This window comes from Leucoraja erinacea, chromosome 9 (assembly GCF_028641065.1).
Source record: "Leucoraja erinacea ecotype New England chromosome 9, Leri_hhj_1, whole genome shotgun sequence".
NCBI classification, from domain to species: domain Eukaryota; kingdom Metazoa; phylum Chordata; class Chondrichthyes; order Rajiformes; family Rajidae; genus Leucoraja; species Leucoraja erinaceus.
In genome coordinates, this window is record NC_073385.1 from 67,185,193 (window position 1) to 67,205,608 (window position 20,416).

At 47.0% G+C, this 20,416-nt stretch overlaps 1 protein-coding gene across 1 annotated transcript in view; it reads right to left on the reverse strand.

The window, feature by feature from the left end:
- Nucleotides 1-19,612, reverse strand: part of nin (ninein (GSK3B interacting protein)) — a 162,069-nt gene extending 142,457 nt beyond the window's left edge. The window contains exon 1 of the mRNA XM_055641229.1: nucleotides 19,492-19,612. The gene's annotated coding sequence lies outside the window, so the exon portion shown is untranslated. The remainder of the gene's footprint in view (nucleotides 1-19,491) is intronic.
- Between the last annotated feature and the right edge of the window lie 804 nt (nucleotides 19,613-20,416).

The following is a 20,416-nucleotide window of genomic DNA, read 5'->3' on the forward strand; positions in this document are numbered from 1 at the left end:
ACAATGCATGATTACAATCGAGCCGTTCACATTGTATCGACACATGACAAGGAAATAACGTTTAGTGCAAGGTAAAGCCAGTAATGTCCGATCAAGAATAGTCCGAGGGTCAGTAATGAGGTAGATAGTAGTTTAGTTTGGAGATACAGCGCAGAAACAGGCCCTTCGGCCCACCGAGTCCGCACTGACCAGCGATCCCCGCACATTAATGCTATCCCACACACACTAGGGACAGTTTACACAGCCGCACGGGCCAGAGCCTCGCGGGTTGACAAAGCCCGTGGCCATCGGCCCCAGGGTCTGCGGAGCCCGTGGCTGGGGCCTGGGTCGGTGACATGCAGGCAGCGTTAATGGAGAGGTCGGTGTGGCGGTCGATGATGGCGCCGACCGATGGACGAGAACGGACACATGGAAGTGAGGACGCCGCTGCTGGGGGAAGGAACAAAGGAGGACCCGGTGTGTGGGGGGGGGGAGAAGGGGGAAATACGTAACTTTGTCAGTGCCCTTTATGTGGAGACTATTTGCATACCTTGGGTACGCCAGTAAAGAATTTCACCGTGACTTGTCACATGTACAATAGCGTATTCATTCATTCATTTACATTTACACCGAGCCAATTAACCCACAAACCTGTACGTCTTTGTAGTGTGGGAGGAAACCGAAGATTTCAGGGGAAAACCCACGCAGGTCACGGGGAGAACGTACAAACTCCGTACAGACAGCGCCCGTAGTCGGGATGGAACCCTGGTCTCCGGCGCTGCAAGCGCTGTAAGGCAGCAACTCTACCGCTGCGCCACCGTGCAGCCGTTCAGGACTGCTCTCTGGTTGCGGTGGGATGGTTCAGTTAACCCGATAACAGGCGGGAAGAAACTGCCCCCTGGATATGGAGATGTTCGTTTTCGCACTTCTATACCATTTACACCACGGGAGAGGGGAGAGGAGGGAGTGGCCAGGATGCGACTCGTCCTTGATTATGCTGCTGGCCTTGCCGAGGCAGCTCGAGGTATAAATGGAGGTTTACTGTCGGGCAGGTTAAACATGGGGCCGCGGCCAAGTTAGTTAAACGGGTCATGAACAATCTCACGCTTCACACACTTTGTATTTAACAAATAATCTACATCTCCCGCTGGCTTCCAACTTCCAATGACCGTTATTGTTTTGACTTCAGAGGGAGAATGGGCATCACTATTGTTGTCCACAGCCAGCCAGCAGGCAGCAGCGACACAAAGGTGACCATTAATTAGCGGCCATTTGTTACCCTGCTCTCAACAAGCTTCCCTGCAACATCAGAACCACTCCGCGCGCGGCCTTTGTCCAAAACATAAAGGAGGATCACTTTTATCTTGATTCAGTGGAAGGGACAATTTCCAAGCTGCTTGTCACTGGCATTATTGAAGTGTGGGGGTGGGGAGATTGCAACCTTCATGTGGCCCGCCCTGTTTCCACGAATGCAATCAACCTGGCGTGCACAATCAAATAGAACAAGTTGTCCCGCAACTTTAGGCTGTGCACACCATACGCAAGGAGAAGAAGAAGATTGAAATGTGCCAGTGTAGAATCCCTCCCCATTACACTGCGCTGGGAATAACTCCCATAAGTGAGTTCAGTTTCATCTTCAAGATGTTTAAGGGGCTTTTGGATGGGCAGATGGATATGCAGGCATGGTGGCATAACAGTAGGAGCTACTGCCTTACAGCGCCAGAGACCCGGGTTCGATCCTGACTACAGGTGCTGCCTGTATGAGTTTGCGCGTTCTCCCCAAGACCAACATGCGTTTCCTCCCACACTCCAAAGACGTACAGGTGTATAGGCTGATTAGTTTGGTATTAGTGTAAAATTGTCCCTGGTGTGTATAGGGCCTGTCCCAGTTTCATGACCCAACTCATGGCCTTTTTTTACTCGTGGACATTTATCATCAGGCTAGAAAAACTGCCCGACCTACTTGATGCCACGAGTACCTACAACTAGCATCACGGCCCGCTACGACCTCCTATGACCTTGTGACGACCATGCTGCGAGTACGAGTCAAGGGCAAACTCGGCAGAGGTGGAAAAAGTGCGACAGGCCCTTTAGTGTGCGGGGATCGCTGGTCTGTGTGGACTCGGTGGGCCAAAGGGCCTGTTTCTGCACTGCATCTCGAAACTATTAAAAAAAAGTCTGAACTAAAAAGTCAAAAATAAACTAAACAAAAAAACTAAACTCATTTTGCCAGACAAACTGCTAACTGCTCCCATGCAGAATTGATCCTAAAATTAATCCAAGCTTAGATCTATCTGCCCACAAACTGGAAAACGCCACAATCAACTGTACACAAGGGAAACAGGCCCTTCAGCTAACAAGGCCCGCGCCAGACATAAGGTACAAAATTGCTGGAGAAACTCAGCGGGTGCAGCAGCATCTATGGAACAAAGGAAATAGGCAATGTTTCGGGCCGAAACCCTTCTTCAGCTTCGGAGGGAGGACAATTTTGTACCTTCGATTTTCCAGCATCTGCAGTTCCTTCTTGAACATTTTATCTACTCTACTGCGATATCTCCTCAAGGTATGCCTACTTTGAAGAAGTTCTCCTCCTCCCTCCGAAGCTGAAGAAGGGTTTCGGCCCGAAACGTTGCCTATTTCCTTCGCTCCATAGATGCTGCTGCACCCGCTGAGTTTCTCCAGCAATTTTGTACCTTTGATTTTCCAGCATCTGCAGTTCCTTCTTGAACACAAATGCCAAACATAAGCAGGTCGGACCTCCCATCTACCTCACTGGAGACCCTCGGACTATCTTTAATCGGACTTTACCTTGAATGAATGAATGAATGCTTCATTGGCACATGTGGTTGAGTGATACATGTGGGCGACTTGATTAATAATAATAATAATAATATATTTTATTGTCATTGCACATAAGTGCAACGAGATTTGGTTTGCAGCTTCCATCCGATGTCATAACTTAAATAACTAATAACATTTAGATTTAGATACCCCGAGAACATGGTTTGTAAAAAGAACATTACAACAATAAAACATCTCAAACAGACTAAAGTGCAGATGTGTTTAAGAAGGAACTGCAGATGCTGGAAAATCGAAGGTACACAAAAATGCTGGAGAAACTCAGCGGGTGCAGTAGCAGCATCTATGGAGCGAAGGAAATAGGCAACGTTTTGGGCCGAAAGTGCAGATATGTCTGTGCGACGTGACCATCTGAGGGAGACAGTCCAGTGGGGGTGGGGGGCATTATGCAGGGCCGGTTCAGAGCCGCTATAGCTCTGGGAATGAAGCTGTTCCTGAGTCTGGAGGTTCGGGCGTAGAAGGCCTTGTAACATCTGCCGGAGAGAAGTAGTTCGAACAGTCTGTTACAAGGGTGTGAGGAGTCTTTATGGATGCTGACGGTCTTCCTGAGGCACCGTGTGTGCAATCAATGTCTAGTCTTTCCACTGACTGGATGGCACGCAGCAAACAAACACTCTCCACTGTATCCCTATATCGACAATAAACCAAACACACCAAGATAAGCCGATCTCGCATACGGTTTCTGTGCCTCCTTTACATATAGTCTCTGCCTCTTTGATTTCTCTCATCATTAACTCCTGCCATCCAACACCTCCTCGGTTCTTTGTCAATGACCTGTGAGTGTGGCTCCTTTCCCCATTCACTTCCAACGCTCCACTTATTTTGTCTCATCTTTCGCCTCAGCAGAGGACCAGTGCTCAGAAGGCCAGTGCTCTCCTCCCTTATGTAGAACCAACATTATTTCATTCATTGTCCACTGGGTGTTTTTAAAGCAGAGATTGATACATTAGAAACATAGAAAATAGGTGCAGGAGGAGGCCATTCGGTCCTTCGAGCCAGCACCACCATTCATTGTGATCATGGCTGATCATCCCCAATCAATAACCCGTGCCTGCCTTCTCCCCATATCCCTTGATTCCACTAGCCCCTAGAGCTATATCTAACTCTCTCTTAAATCCATCCAGTGACTTGGCCTCCACTGCCCTCTGTGGCAGGGAATTCCACAAATTCACAACTCTCTGGGTGATAACGTTTTTTCTCACCTCAGTCTTAAATGGCCTCCCCTTTATTCTAAGACTGTGGCTCCTGGTTCTGGACTCGCCCAACATTGGGAACATTTTTCCTGCATCTAGCTTGTCCAGTCCTTTTATAATTTTATATGTTTCTATAAGATTCCCCCTCATCCTTCTAAACTCCAGTGAATACAAGCCTAATCTTTTCAATCTTTCCTCATATGACAGTCCCGCCATCCCAGGGATCAATCTCGTGAACCAACGCTGCACTGCCTCAATCACAAGGATGTCCTTCCTCAGATTAGGAGACCAAAACTGTACACAGTGGCCTTGATGTGCTGTTTCCTTTATCATCGTTACTTCTCTGCATATTTTCCATTCATTTGTTCTATATCTCTCTACATCACCGTCTATATCTCTTGTTTCCCTCTCCCCCGACTCTCATTCTGAAGAAGGGTCACGGCCCGAAACGGCATCCATTACTTCTCTCCAGAGATGGAAGGAATGGGTGACGTTTGGGGGTCGAGACCCTTCTTCAGTCTTTTTGGGTTGAGACCCTGAGACAGAAGGTAGGATCTCGTCTCGACCCTAAACATCACCCATTTCTTCTCCAGAGATGCAGCCTGACCCGCTGAGTTACTTCAGCTTTTTGTGTCTATCTTCGGTTTAAACCAGCATCTGCAGTTCCTTCCTACATCGATTCTTGATTGGTGAGGGCGCTAAATGTTGTTGGGAGAAGGCAAATAGATCAGCGGAGCAGATTCATAACGTCATAAGTGATAGGAGTAGAATTAGCCCATTCGGCCCATCAAGTCTACTCCACCATTCAATCATGGCTGATCTATCTCTCCCTCCAAACCCCATTCTCCTGCCTTCTCCCCATAACGTTTGACACCCGTACTAAACAAGAATCTATCTATCTCTACCTTTAAAATATCCATTGACTTGACCTCCACAGCCTACTGTGGCAATGAATTCCACAGATTCACCACCCTCTGACTAAAGAAATTCCTCCTCATCTCCTTCCTAAAGGAACGTCCTTTAATTCTAAGGCTATGACCTCTGGTCCTAGACTCTCCCACTAGTGGAAACATCATCTCCACATCCACTCTATCCAGGCCTTTCACTATTCAGTAGGTAATTCGGTAAGATTCGATGGGCCGAATGGCCTAACTCTACTCCTATGTCTTCTGATCACATGATCTGTAATCTCTCTCATCTTCAACCATAGAGCAAAGATGATATAATGGCCATGGGCGAATGGTGCATTCATGCAACAAGACCTTTGCTTGAATTAAATGGAAGATAATATAATAAACGCATGGACCCAGGCCCTTCGGCCCACCGAGTCTGCGCAGACCATTGATCACCCGTTTACATTAGTTCTGTGTTATCCCACGTTCTAATCCACTCCCTACACACTAGGGGCAATTTGCAGAGGCCAATTAACCTACAAACCCGCACGTCTTTGGGATGTGGGGGGAAACCAGACCACCCGGAGGAAACTCAGAGTCACAGGGAGAACGTGCAAACTCCACACTGACAGCTCCCGAGGTCAGGATTGAACCCGGGTCTCCGGTGCTGGGAGGCAGCAGCTTCAATCACTCACCACTGTGCCACTAAGCCATGTACAGAAAAGTGAAAGGCCTGGATAGAGTGGATGTGGAGAGGATGTTTCCACTCGTGGGAGAGCCTAGGATAGGGGTGAACAACCTTGTTCTGCATAAGGGCCAGGTCCATGTCTGTGAGCGGATGGCGGGCCACATCTACCACCATTTGTTGGTAAATAATCTTTGATATTCCTCTTTGATAATAAATTAATTAATAATGATGAAGGTACTATTACTGCTACTACAAATAATGGAAATAATAATCTTCTGCAGTTGTATAGGGCTCTGGTGAGACCACATCTGGAGTATTGTGTACGGATTTGGTCTCCTAATTTGAGGAAGGACATCCTTGTGCTTGAGGCAGTGCAGCGTAGGTTCACGAGATTGATCCCTGGGATGGCGGGACTGTCATATGAAGAAAGATTGAAAAGACTAGGCTTGTATTCACTGGAGTTTAGAAGGATGAGGGGGCATCTTATAGAAACATATAAAATTATAAATGGACTGGACAAGCTAGATGCAGGAAAAATGTTCCCAATGTTGGGCGAGTCCAGAACCAGGGTCCACAGTCTTAGAATAAAGGGGAGGACATTTAAGACTGAGGTGAGAAAAATCTTTTTCACCCAGAGAGTTGTGAATTTGTGGAATTCCCTGCCACAGATGGCAGTGGAGGCCAAGTCACTGGATGGATTTAAGAGAGAGTTAAAGCCCTGTCCCACGGTACGAGTTCATTCCAAGAGTTCTCCCGAGTTTAAAAAAAAATCAAACTCGTGGTAAGCACGGAGAATGAACGTAGCGGGTACGTCGGAGCTCGGGGACGTCTATTAGCGGCTCGTAACGCTAACGGCAGGTACTCGGGAAGACTCGCTAACGGCAAGTAAGCACGGGAAGACTCGTGAAGATTTTTCAACACGTTAAAAAATGTCCACGAGAGCCCCGAGTACCAACGAGCAGCCGTTACCGTAAATCTCCGAGTTCGAATCAGGGCAAACGCCTGAGAACTCTTGGAATGAACTCGTACCGTGGGACATGGCTTCTAGATAGAGCTCTAGGGGCCTAGTGGAATCAAGGGAGAAGGCAGGCACGGGTTACTGATTGGAGACGATCAGCCAAGATCGCCGTGAATGGCGGTGCTGGCTCGACGGGCCGAATGGCCTCCTCCTGCACCCAGTTTATCAGAAGAACAGTATTAAAAATAAATATAAGAACCTCCCTCCCTCTGGAAGAGGAAGCAGTGGAGAAGGAAGGAAGAGGAGGTTTTAGTAATTTAATGGTGTTGCCTCACAGTGGTCGGACGTGGAGGTGGTGGTGAAGAAGGCGGCCACTGTCTGTCACAGATATTTGATGTATTTGATGGACTGTGGGGTGTTAGACACACACACACACACACACAAACACACAGACAAGAAACATTGCGAGCCGACTGTAGATGCCTATCACTAGACTCTCACCCAAATCCGCACCAGTGGCTGAGGAGAACGTACAGACACACCAGCCGCAGCTCAAGTGAATTATTGAGAAATGCACTAGATGACGGAAGTCCTAGATGATGGAAGTTCTCGGAATAAAAAAAAAACCGCCTGCGGGCCAGATGGTTTTGGGTTACGGGCCGGATCTGGCCCCAGGGCCGTAGGTTGTTGACCCACCCACAGCCTCAGAAATACAGACATTCTTTAAGGAAGGAGATGGGGAGTAATATCTTTAGTCAGAGGGAGGTGAATCTGTGGAATTCTTTGCCAGAGTAAGCTGTGGAGCCCATGTCAGTGGGTATATTTAAGGCAGCGATAGATAGATTCTTGGTTAGTACAGGTGTCAGGGGTTATGGGGAGAAGGCAGGAGAATGGGGTTAGGAGGGAGAGATAGATCAGCCATGATTGAATGGCAGCGTAGACTTGATGGGCCGAACGACCTAATTCTGCTCCTATCAATAGACAATAGGTGCAGGAGTAGGCCATTCGGCACTTCGAGCCAGCACCGCCATTCAATGTTGATCATCCCCAATCAGTACCCCGCTCCAGCCTTCTCCCCGTATCCCCTGACTCCGCTATCTTTAAGAGCCCTATCTAGCTCTCTCTTGAACGTATCCAGAGAACCTGCCTCCACCGCCCTCTGAGGCAGAGAATTCCACAGACTCACAACTCTCTGTGAGAAAAAGTGTTTTCTCATCTCCGTTCTAATTGGCTTACTCCTTATTCTTAAACTGTGGCTCCTGGTTCTGGACTCCCCCAACATCGGGAACATGTTTCCTGCCTCTAGCGTGTCCAAACCCTTAATAATCTTATATGTTTCAATGAGAGTCCCTCTCATCCTTCTAAACTCCAGAGTGTACAAGCCCAGCTGCTCCATTCTCTCAGCATATGACAGTCCCGCCATCCCGGGAATTAACTTTGTAAACCTACGCTGCATTCCCTTATCACTTATGAACTTAAGGGTTTTAGGAGATATGCTAAGGTTTGTTTATAGCAGATGGAATCAGGTTGAATGGGATTTTATTTCCTGTTGTTCTGCCAATTAGTGTACCCTGGATGACTAGAAATACAGACCCTCCATTCACTGGAACTGTGGCCCACCCCTCAAGACATCGAGAAACAAGTGGTGTCAGGCTTTAACCATTTTAACACAAGTATATGAATTTTACTTCGGAGTCACGTGAGTGATTCCGTGAAGACCCCAGCTCCAGTGCGCATGCGGCTTTGTCGCACAGCGTGCAGAACGCGGCGGCCAGCGGGAGTCGGGCTAGCTCCCGCATCCAGGGACGAGAGGTAAGTACTTACCTTAATCGGGCCTTGTGATTTTTGCTCCAGGGGGAGCAAAGTGAGGCATGGTGAGCGGGCCCCGTTTCGACTCCAGCGTGGGGCCGACAGTGACGGGGACAAGGTGCCACCCGGACCGCTAACGCTGCGGACCGCTGCTAGGAGCTACGCTAATGCCGGTCCGCTGAACAGCTGTTCCGTACAGCCGCGGACCGGCGGGAAAATTTTAAAAAACCCGACCAGCAGCCCTGCAGACTCCTGACCAGGAGAATCACCGCCCGGGAACCGCCACAACGCCGCCTGGAAAACGGCAGGCAGCCTCTCCTTACAGGTAAGGGGAAATCTTACCAATTTACAGGTTCTACAGGAGCCATCTTCCTCCAAGCTGGAACAGGTTGGAGAAGGCAAAATAAGTATGTCTGTCTCCCCAAGCCAAAGGAGGTCATGAAGTTCACCTCCAGGAGAAGGACTGCCTGCCCAACTCCACACGAGGGTCCTTATCTGGGAGGCAGCCACCGGTAGCGGTGGAGCTATTTCAATGCTCCCGCTCACTCGACACCGAGCCGCTCCCTGTGCCGCCGGTGTAAAGGGGCACTGGCTGAATGCCAAGGGAGCTGACTCCTACCCCAGTGCCATTGCACTAGCCATCTCCCTTGTCGAGGGATTGATGCAACAGGGAGTGGAGTGCTTTGCCTCCTCCCATTTAGCGCATCCTTTATGCTCCTTTTTTAAGGGCTAAGGAGGCCAGGGCTGGGCTGGCTTAAGCGCTGGGCAGGCGGACGAGAACAGCAGTATGCCAGGGGAGCAGGATCAGGAAGAGCCACTGGGTGTCGTGGGCCACTACATGGCTCCTCCACGCGACCATCTTCCCAACAAAAGCCCTGCAGGAGCAGGCCTTTCCAGAGGCAAATCCGCAGGCAGCTGGGTCTCGTAGACTCACAGACAAGCAGCGAATTCTACGGAAGGTCAAGATGTTACCACCTTTGCTCGCCTTTGGTGCTGACGCCTAAGATGTTCCCATATTTGGGATACTCGACTGAACGATGGTGCATATAGACCTGCCCGCAACCCCGAATATATGGGGCTATGCAAACCGCTGCTGCGGGGAAGAGGGAGCAGGCTATGGTACGAGCAGGACATCACATCCAACACCCAGCTGGCAGCACCCCTCGGCATCCACCAGCAATATCAAACAAGGACTGGTGAAAGCCTGGTGACCGCTGCAGATCCCCCATAGTTCTTTTTAGACGGGGCCCAGAGCGGAGCCGTGGGAAGATGCGCCGCCCCACCGACAGCACCAGCATACCAGCAAACTACGCCTTCATGAAAAACAACAAGCATGGAGGTAGGTAGTCTGGTTCCTCCCAGTTTACACTAAAACAAGGGTGTTCTACTAAACTGCATGGGGAGTGGGCTAAGCATGGGATGCTGTCACAAATAACCAAAATATACTCAACAGCATTAGAGGATAAAAACGAATTCAAATTGGGCATTTTACTGCCAGTTCAGCAATGCGCCCAAAGGGCTGTTTCTCCCTCTAAGAAAAGAGAAGTGAGAAGGCAAGCTGAACTAAACAGGCACATTACTAAACGGATTGGAATTTGTATCGAATATATTCACCAAAACTATAAAAGATGATGAATGTAGCATCATCATTGATCTAATATCACTAAATAAATCTGTTGAGTATATCCACTTTAAGATGGAGGTGGAGTTTTGTCACTGCCAGACATCTGATCTCCCTAGGATACCTATGGGGAGCATTGATATGGGAGATGCTAACTATCTTATACCATACACTAGGATCATTATAGATACCTAAATATATTTACCTGGATCATGGATATCCCGGTTAGGGCAACCATGGGAGCATATAGCATTTCATATGGTCTAAACCTCAGCCCTAAACTATTATAAATGGCCATGAAAATATTAAGAAAACAAGCATAATCATGGCACATATTGGATGATATCCTCATATTAGGGGAAACAAAGGAATTAGCTGTGGAGCAGTTCTAGCTACGAAACAGCTCCCTAAAGCTGAGGTTCATCCCACGCCCAGATAAACCAGAATTGAAGCGTTACTACCAAGGATTATCTGGGCTTCAATAATAATTCCGTCCATATGACTGTTACTTTGCCAAGATACTTGGGTCACTATAATCAAATCATGAATGTACCCACTGAAGCTATATCACAATTAAGGTGGTGGGCAGACATATATTTGGCATAGTTTTCAGCCCTATTATCATCACCAATCCCAACTTGGTTATTTTTAAAACCAATGCCAGTACTTTAGGCTGGGGAGCAACTAAACTCCATATCCAGCACAGGTAACAGATGGACCAAGTCACAAACATCGTTACTACACATACCGGGCATCAACTTCTTGGGATTGGTGATCGCCTATTGGGCTAAAAAGCATATGCATTTCAAATGCAGCACGTACATATGTGGTTACGGATTGATAATACTATGGTGGTGGCTTATATCAACCATATGGGGAGCATAATAATCATTATTGTGCAACAAATTGGTCAAACAAAATTGGCAATGGTGTGTCAAAAACATTTTAACTATCAGCTGCCTATGTCCTAGGGAGCTAGAACACAGTGGGGGACACCATGTCACGGGGTAAAATTTATGATTACATTGAATAGATGTCATAACCCAAAATATCTGCTAAATTTATTAAGCAGTTTGATAGCCAGATATCAATTTGGTTGCACAAGACGGAATTACCAGTAACCCATGTATGTGACTTAGGAACCAGATTAGAGGCAGCAGCAATAGATGCCTATACGCTGGAAGGGGGAATTTCTGCTTTGCCTTCCTCCCTTCTGCCTCATCAGTCGGGCACTTCGCAATACAGATGGGATCTGTCTCCGAGATATTGAACGTGCCCGACCGGCCTACAGCCATGGTTCCCAGTTCATCACGACACGGTGGGCGAGTCACCTATGGATTTCCCTAGCGGACCATGGTTGCTGACTCAACCCAGTATCAGGCATAAGCCACCCATGCCAGGGAAACATCAAACTCCTGGGTGCAGGTTTTGAATAGACCTTACCAGGGACTGGGATTATCCAAAGGAACCATTACCACCATGTCGGCATCCCTGCGAACAGTCACTAAAAGCTAACATGGGTAAAATACCGCCACGACGCAGGTACAACGAACTATTCAACCACTGACGTATTGGAGTTCCTGGAACATCTACACCATGACTAAAAGGTGAGTTACAGTGCCGTAAATACAGCATGGAGCGCCTTATCTGCTTATCTAAAACCGCATGTCAGCAGAGCATGGGATCCCATCCACTGAAGGTAAACCTATGAAGGGCAACTATAATATAAGCCCCAAACACCCAGGTATATACCCATGTATGGGATATTGGTGTGATATTGACATACCTCAGAGAATGGCACCAGCCAGATCCCTCAGCTTGCTTAATCTATGTTTTTAAAAAAGGCTCATGCTTATGGCTCTCGTACACGCTCAAAGAGTCCGGTCACTCCATAAACTAGACTGGATACATGGTGATTACCCCAGACGCATCAAGTTCATATTTAGGTCTGGTAAAATCTAACTCGCAGGTATATGGATTCGGCACGAACTAGCAGGGTCGAGATCGCCTGTGTTTTCCGTGCTGTAGTCATTATATGGCTATATGGACCAGGAACGCCCGATTCACTGGTGGGATTCCGGGCCTACCCACCAGAGTCCAGGTTGAGTGTGGTGACCCATCTACTACTACATATAGACACAACCCACTATCTTAGAGGGAGAGGAAAGCCTATGGGTCAACCACAGTAACCCAAAACGGGGTACGAGCCAAACCACTCCAAGGTGGCTCAAATAGGTACTGAAAGCTGCCGGAATAGATTATAATACATTTTAATCCCATTCCACTAGGACAGCATTGGTATCAGCGGCTGAACGAATGGACATCCCGGTTGACCACATTTTCAATACAGCAGAATGGTCAAGGGAATCGCGTTCAGAACATTTTTTATTATAAACCGTTGATAAACCTGATTTAATTGCAGGAGAATATTACAAACTGCAATATTAATTTAAGCTCAGAGGAGCTCTGTTATGTTGTTATTGTTAACAAATACCTTTCTGTTTCTTTTGAAAGCAGATCCACTGGTTGATTACGATAACACTTCCTCCCTCATAAACTTCGGCAGTGAGTGAAATAAAAACTGTTACACGGTTTGAAATCACAGACCTTTGAAGTCTTCACGGAATCACTCACGTGACTCCGAAGTAAAATAGTAAGATTAAACGAGTACTTACCAGTACGAAGTTTGATCTGTATTTTATGAGGAGTTACGGTGAGGGATTAAGTGCCCGCCGCTCCCACCCTCATTATACAGATCGAACTAGTAAACTGATGTCTCGTGATCTTTACTATCTTACTTCAAATATTGTGTCTATTCTGTGATTTCACACCGCTGCTTCGAAGTATGCCGCATGCGCACTGGAGCTGGGGTCTTCACTTAATCCCTCACCGTAACTCCTCATAAAATACAGATCAAACTTCGTACTGGTAAGTACTCGTTTAATCTTACTATTAAAAACTCTGGAGTCTCAATGCTGAAGTTCCAGTCTGAAGAAGGGTCTCGACCCGAAACGTCACCCGCTCCTTCTCTCCAGAGACGCTGCCTGTCCCGCTGAGTTACTCCAGCATTTTGCACCTATCTTCGGTGTAAACCAGCATCTGCAGTTCCTTCCCACACTGCAGTCTAGAATCTGCATTGAAACTATGAACTATGGATTTTAATTACGTATGCGGCTGATGGGATTTGCCAAGCTGTCAGTAACAGCATCGACCGGTGACCTCGTGGTGAACTCTCGCAGGTAACTGCATGACATTTGTTCCAGCGCCAGAGCTACACTTGATGGCGATAAAGTCACAGCACACAAACAGGCCCTTCGGCCCAACTCACCCATGCCGACCAAGATGCCCCATCTACACTAGTCCCCCCCTGCTCACTTTGGCCCACAACCCTCTAAACCTCGTCCAAGTGTATTTTTAAATGTGATAGTCCCTGCCTCAACTGCCTCCTCTGGCAGCTCATTCCATACGCCCACACCAACCTATGTGCGAAAATCTTGCCCCTCAGGTTCCTATTAAATCTTTTGCCTCTCACCTTAAACCCATGTCCTCTGGTTCTTGATTCCCCCACACAGGGCAAAAGGCTCAGTGCGTGCGTTCACATGGTCTATTCTATTATTGATATAAAAGGGCAGAGATGGCACTACAGGGGAAGTAGTTAGTCTTTGTTATCTCCCCGCCCTTCACTGGACCAGGAAGTGGCATAGGGAGGTTTGTGGCAGGCAGGAGCACAAGCCCATCAAATATACACCCCAAAAATGTTGAACCTGGGGTCGTCATGGAACCATCGCCTGTCCATTCCCTCCCCAGATGCTGCCCGAAGGGGTCGACACAAGTCGCTGCCTCAAGACGGCAGCCAGCATCATCAGAGACCCACACACTCATTACTGGAAGAAGGTGCAGGAGCCTGAAAACTAACATCCAGCTTCTTCCCTACAGCCATCAGGCTATTAAACACCACCACCTCCAATAAGCTCCGAGCTACATCGATTATTATTGTGTAGGGAAGAACTGCAGACAGACACAAGATGCTGGGGTAACTCAGCGGGTCAAACAGCATCTCTGGAAAGAATGAATGGGTGACGTTTCGGTCGAGACCCTTTTCAGACTGAGAGTCAGGGGAGAGGGAGACACAGAAATAAGGAAGGGTAATGTGTGAAAATGAGAGATCAAAAGAGAGGAAGCCTGTTATTGCACTATTAATGTTTGTTCTTTATATGTATGTATGTATATATATACACACACACACGTGTATATATATTTATACATATATATGTGTGTGTGTGTGTGTAATATATATACACACACACATATATATATATATATATACACACACACACACACATATATACAAACATATATATACACACACACATATACACATACACACATATATATATATATATATACACACACACACACATATATATATATATATATACACACACATATATATATATATACATATATACACACACACACATATATATATACACATACATATATACACACACATATATACACACATACACATATATATACACACACACATATATATATATATATATATATACTTCACATTGTGTTTTTGATTTTTTGTCTTTGGAGCTAATTCTGTCTTTAATTTGTATATTGGTGATGTCTTTATTATTTATTTTACTCTGACTATGTTTTTTTTTACTCTTGTTAATTTCTGTAAGGTGTCCTTGAGACTTTGAAAGGCGCCCGCAAATCAAATTTATTATTATTATTATTATTATACACACACATATATATACACACATATATATCTACCTCAGCACCAAATCCCCCACAACCCCCCCCCCCCCCCCCCCCCCATATCAACTCCTGTTTGTCAGCTATAAAAACCTGGATGCAACATAACTTCCTCAAACTCAACAGCGATAAAACAGAATTCCTCCTCATAGGCTCCAAAGCCACACTCAGCAAAATCAATAACCCCACTCTCACCATCGACGGCACCACTGTCTCCCCATCTCCCCAGGCCCGCAACCTTGGCGTGATCTTTGATTCCACCCTCTCCCTTGAGCCTCACATCCGCCATGTCATTAAAACCTCCTTCTTTCATCTCCGCAACATCGCCAAACTCTGACCCTCTCTCACACCTCCCGCTGCTGAAAGACTCATCCATGCCTTCATCTCCTCCCGACTGGACTACTGCAACTCACTTCTCCTTGGCATCAGCTCCACCTACATCAACCGACTCCAATTGGTCCAGAACGCAGCCGCCCGACTCATTACCCACACCAAATCCTGGCACCACATCACTCCAGTCCTCAAACAACTTCACTGGCTTCCCATCTCCCACCGGATCACCTACAAAATCCTGATCCTCACCTACAAAGCCCTCCACCATCTGGCCCCCCCCCCCCATATCTCACTGACCTCCTCTCCCCCTACCAACCCTCACGGTCCCTCAGATCCACATCAGCCGGTCTCCTCTCCATCCACAAGTCCAACCTCCGCAGTTTTGGGGACAGAGCCTTCTCCAGGGCAGCTCCCAGGCTCTGGAACTCCCTCCCCCAACTGATCCGCAATTCCGTGTCCCTCACCATCTTCCAGTCCCGCCTCAACACCCATCTCTTCACCTCTGCCTATCCTTAGCCCCACGTCCCCCTCCCTTTTCATCTGTGCATTAATTGCCTCATACTGTGTTTTGTATTGAATTCTGTCTTTACTTTGTGTACTAGTCATGTCTCTACTATTTATTTCATTCCGCATACATGTTTTTCCTCTACCTGCTAAATTTTTGTAAGGTGTCCTTGAGACTCTTGAAAGGCGCCCATAAATAAAATGTATTATTATTATTATTATTATATATATAGTGTGTAAGTATGGGTATACATACTACTTTGTTTTCTCGTTTATTTCATTGTTTACAGTGAACTGTGTTTACATATCCTGTTGTGCTGCTGCAAGTAACATTTTCATTGGTCTATCTGGGACATGTGACAATAAAACACTCAGTTCCTCCCAAAGATCTTATAGCAGAGCCTCCGCTATAAGGTCTTTGATTCCTCCAGCACTCTTGTGTTTTGCTCAGAAACATGCTGGCATGAACTCATCCCACTGCACTGATGGCTCACGCATGCCCCATTCAGATGTAAATTTGTCCACAAGTCAGCAGCCTGGCTCAGGGAAGCAGTCTTGCCAGAGTGCTGGAGTCATTCTCGGGTCACGACCCCGGGGACTAGGGACAATAGACAGGCAGCTGAGCAGGGGGGGGGGGGGGGGGGGGCTGCTCACCAGCCTCAGCTGTCCCATGCATTGTTCCTGGTGTAAGTAAGCTCTGCGGCACAATGCGCTGGCATCACCGCCCGTGCATCCTATCAGCCGCCGCAAGCAGGCCCGTCAACGCAGGAATACACCCGGATAAATGCGTAATAATCAAACACACAATTTATTAACAATGGCGATGCCAGGTAACTAGACATAGAACTAACTGTACAGACACAAAGCTGGAGTAAGTCAGCAGGTCAGACAGCATCTCTGGAGAAAACGAGATGATGACAATTCGGGTCAAGAATAGACACAAAATGTTGGAGCAACTCAGTGGGTCAGACGGCATCTGTGGAGAGGAGGGATGGGTGTCATTTTTGGTCAAAACCCTTCTTCAGATGAGGTCTGAAGGAGGATCTCGACACGAAATTCCTTGCTGCCTGACCCGCTCAGTTACTCCAGCTTTTTGTGTCTATCTTCCGTTTAAACCAGCATCTGCAGTTTCTTCCTACATAGAACAGTACAGTACAGGAACAGGCAGTGAAAAAGCTTTTTCACTGTATCCGAGTACATGTGACAATAAACAAAACTAACACAAGGTCAGGCCCTTCGGCCCACAGTGTCTGTGCCGAGCATGATGCCAAGTTAAACTGATCTCATCTGTCTTATATGGTCCATATCCCTCCATTCCTTGCATATCCATATGCCTATACTAAATGCCACTATCATATCTGTCTCCCCACTGCCTCCAGCAGCACGTTCCATCCACCCACACATCTCTGTGTAAAAAAAACTTGTCATGCACATCTCCTTTAAACTTTCCCCTCTGGTATGTGATGGTTTTTCATTTGGGGGGGGGGGGGGGGGGGGGCTGTCTCTTCCTCATAGTTATATCAGGTCTCTCAGCCAACTCCAGCATTCCAGAGAGTACAATCCAAGTCTGTCCAACCTCTCAGATAGACACAAAGTGCTGGGGTAACTCAGCAGGTCAGGCAGCATCTCTCGGCCGAACGCTCTATGGGAACTTCACTCGCCCCCCTGCAGGAACTATACAACAGGAGGTGCAACTCCAGAGCAAATAAAATCTTGGGAGACCCCTTCCACCCCTGCAACGGACTGTTCCAGCTGCTACGGTCAGGCAAACGCCTCCGTTGCCATGCGGTGAGAACAGAGAGGTTGAGAAGGAGTTTCTTCCCAGAGGCAATTCGGACTGTAAACGCCTATCTCACCAGGGACTAACTCTACTGAACGTTTTTCCTTCCATTATTTATTATGTAAAGGAATATGTGTGTTATGATTGTGTTTATAATTTGTTTGGTTGTTTTGTTGTTTGTCTTTTGCACAAAAGTCCGCGAGCATTGCCACTTTCATTTCACTGCACATCTCGTATGTGTATGTGACAAATAAACTTGACTTGACTTGACCTGAGAGAAGGAATGGGTGACGTTTCGGGTCGAGACCCTTCTTCAGACTGATAGTCGGGGAAAGGAAAATGACAGATATAGACGGTGATGTCGAGAGATATAGAAAAATGAATGAAAGGATAGTTAGCTGTGGTCTAGGTGGAAATGAGTTGCAGGCAATGAAACTCGCCAGGACAACAGTGAAACTAGTACAACAACTAGGGTGGGAGAGGGACGGAGAGAGGGGATGCAAGGGCTACTTGAAGTTAGGCGAATCAAGACTCATACCATTGGGTTGTCAGCTAACCAAGTGAGATATGAGGTGCTGTTCCTCCAGTTAGTGTTTGGCCTCACTCTGACGATCTATCCAGCCTGGGTGTTAACCCCTAATCCAAGCATCATTCTAGTACATGCCAAAGTCTACAGTGCAACCACTCAATCAATTCAAGAACAGATCAACCATTACAGATTAGAAACTGGCTCGAATCACTTGGCAGGTGGAACAAACAAAAACAGCGCAGTCACTTGTGGAGGTGAAGGATCTCCGCGGAGGGTGATCTTCGGTTTACTGGTGTCCACCCTGCCAGTCAACACTGGCACTGGAGCCAAGAGACAAGGAGATGGTGAACTACACCAGGGGTGGGTGTGGCTGAAGCAAGGCCAGTCAAAACACACGGATGGAGGAAGGAACTAGCTCCCTCCCAAAATGCAGCTATCAGAGAAGACCCAGAACATGACCTATCCATCTTCTCCAGAGGTGCTGCCTGGCTGGCCTGCTGAGTTACTCCAGCACTTTGTGTCATTCCTTCTCTCCAGAGATGCTGCCTGTGTCCCACTGAGTGAGTTACACCAGCTTTCTGTGCTGGAGTAACTCAGCATCTGCAGTCCCTCCCTGCACCCTGTGTCCATTTGTGTGTTTTGGCTTTGACCAGTTATCTGCAGTTCCTGGCGTCTCCAATCTAAATCCGCGGCGATGTTTTTAAAAGTACGAATATATTCAATCCCCCTGTTCATTCAAACGCAGGGGAACCGCCAGCCGCAGTAAACATGTAACGCCCAGTAAACGGCGCAGTAACAGCGAGACATCAGCTGGAGGGACAGGGATTCAATAACGCCCTACCCGCCCTTCACAACCAGCACCGCGCCGTCTCTCAACATGAAGCCGGTACAATACAAATCATACATGTCATAGGAAATAAAATGGGGCTTAAAGCAGACACTGACTAGCCTCAAAACAGATATGAACTGGGGGTTAACACACAGATTAACTAGCCTTTAAAACAGATTAACGAGACTTAAAACAGATTAACTAGACATTAACTTTTACTTCATGCATTAACTTGCCTTAGACATTAGGGTTAAAAATCGGACATTCACTAGCTAAGACATTCATTTTGTCATTAACTAGGGTTAAATCAGGCAGTAATTAGAGGGTTAAATCAGGCAATGACTAGGTTTAAAATCGGACATTAACTAGGTTCCAAATCAGACCCTAACCACCCATACACATTAACTTAGTCAGTAGCTCGTGTTAAATGATGCATTAACTAGGTTTAAATCGGATATTAACTAGTGTTAAATGAGGAATGAACTGGTGTTAAATCAGACATGAACTAGTGTTAAATTAGACATTAACCGGGTTTAAATTAGACATTCACCAGGCTTGTATCAGAAATTCACCAGGTTTGTATCAGGCATTCACCAGGTTTGTATCAGACATTCACCAGGTTTGTATCAGACATTCACCAGGCTTGTATCAGTATCAGACATTCACCAGGTTTGTATCAGACATCCACCAGGCTTGGAGCGGTGAAGCTGCGGTTCGCACCGGGCGCTCTATGTCACACTCACCGGTAACCAGCGCCGGTCCCCTCGCTGGGCTCAGGGCTGCAGCCGGGAAGATTGGCGGCGATCGGCTCCCGGTGCACTCACACTCACACACAGGCTGGGCTGTGGGACGGGACGGGACGGGACGGGACGGGACGGGACGGGACAGGTCTCTCAGCCACTGACACTGCCCCAGCCCGGCTTGCTTTCTGCAGCCTCTCCCTCCTCAGCCCGTGTGAAAGGAGGCGGCTCCCGGCACCGCGGTGAAAGTGGGCGGCGACAGCAACAACATATGACACTCGCCCCCAATATACTTCCTCCCCGCGTCTATCTCAGCGCCTTCTGCAGCCGGGAAGACCAAAGCGGTAGCAACAACAACGCTGCACTGTCGGTCCTTACTCCCGCTTCCCCCCTTCCCACTAAAAATATGAAATACAATCCCGATCACAAGCTCCAGCAAATAGATCAGCTATCCTGAGTTATGGACGGGATTTCCTTTATTCCTGATCTTAAAACGAGCTTTCAAACAGACATTAACTAGTCTTAAAACATTAATTAGGCTTCATACAGGCATTAACTAGGCTTCAACCCCTTATTAACTAGGCTTAAAACATATGAACTAGGCATAAAACATACATTAACTAGTCTTAAAACATTAATTAGGCTTCATACAGACATTAACTAGGCTTCAACCCCTTATTAACTAGGCTTAAAACATATGAACTAGGCATAAAACATACATTAACTAGTCTTAAAACATTAATTAGGCTTCATACAGACATTAACTAGGCTTCAAACCCTTATTAACTAGGCTTAAAGCATATGAACTAGGCATAAAACATACATTAACTAGTCTTAAAACATCAACTAATCATAAAACAGATATTAACTAGGCATGCTGGAGAAACTCAGCGGGCGAGGCAGCATCTATGGAGTGAAGGAAATAGAC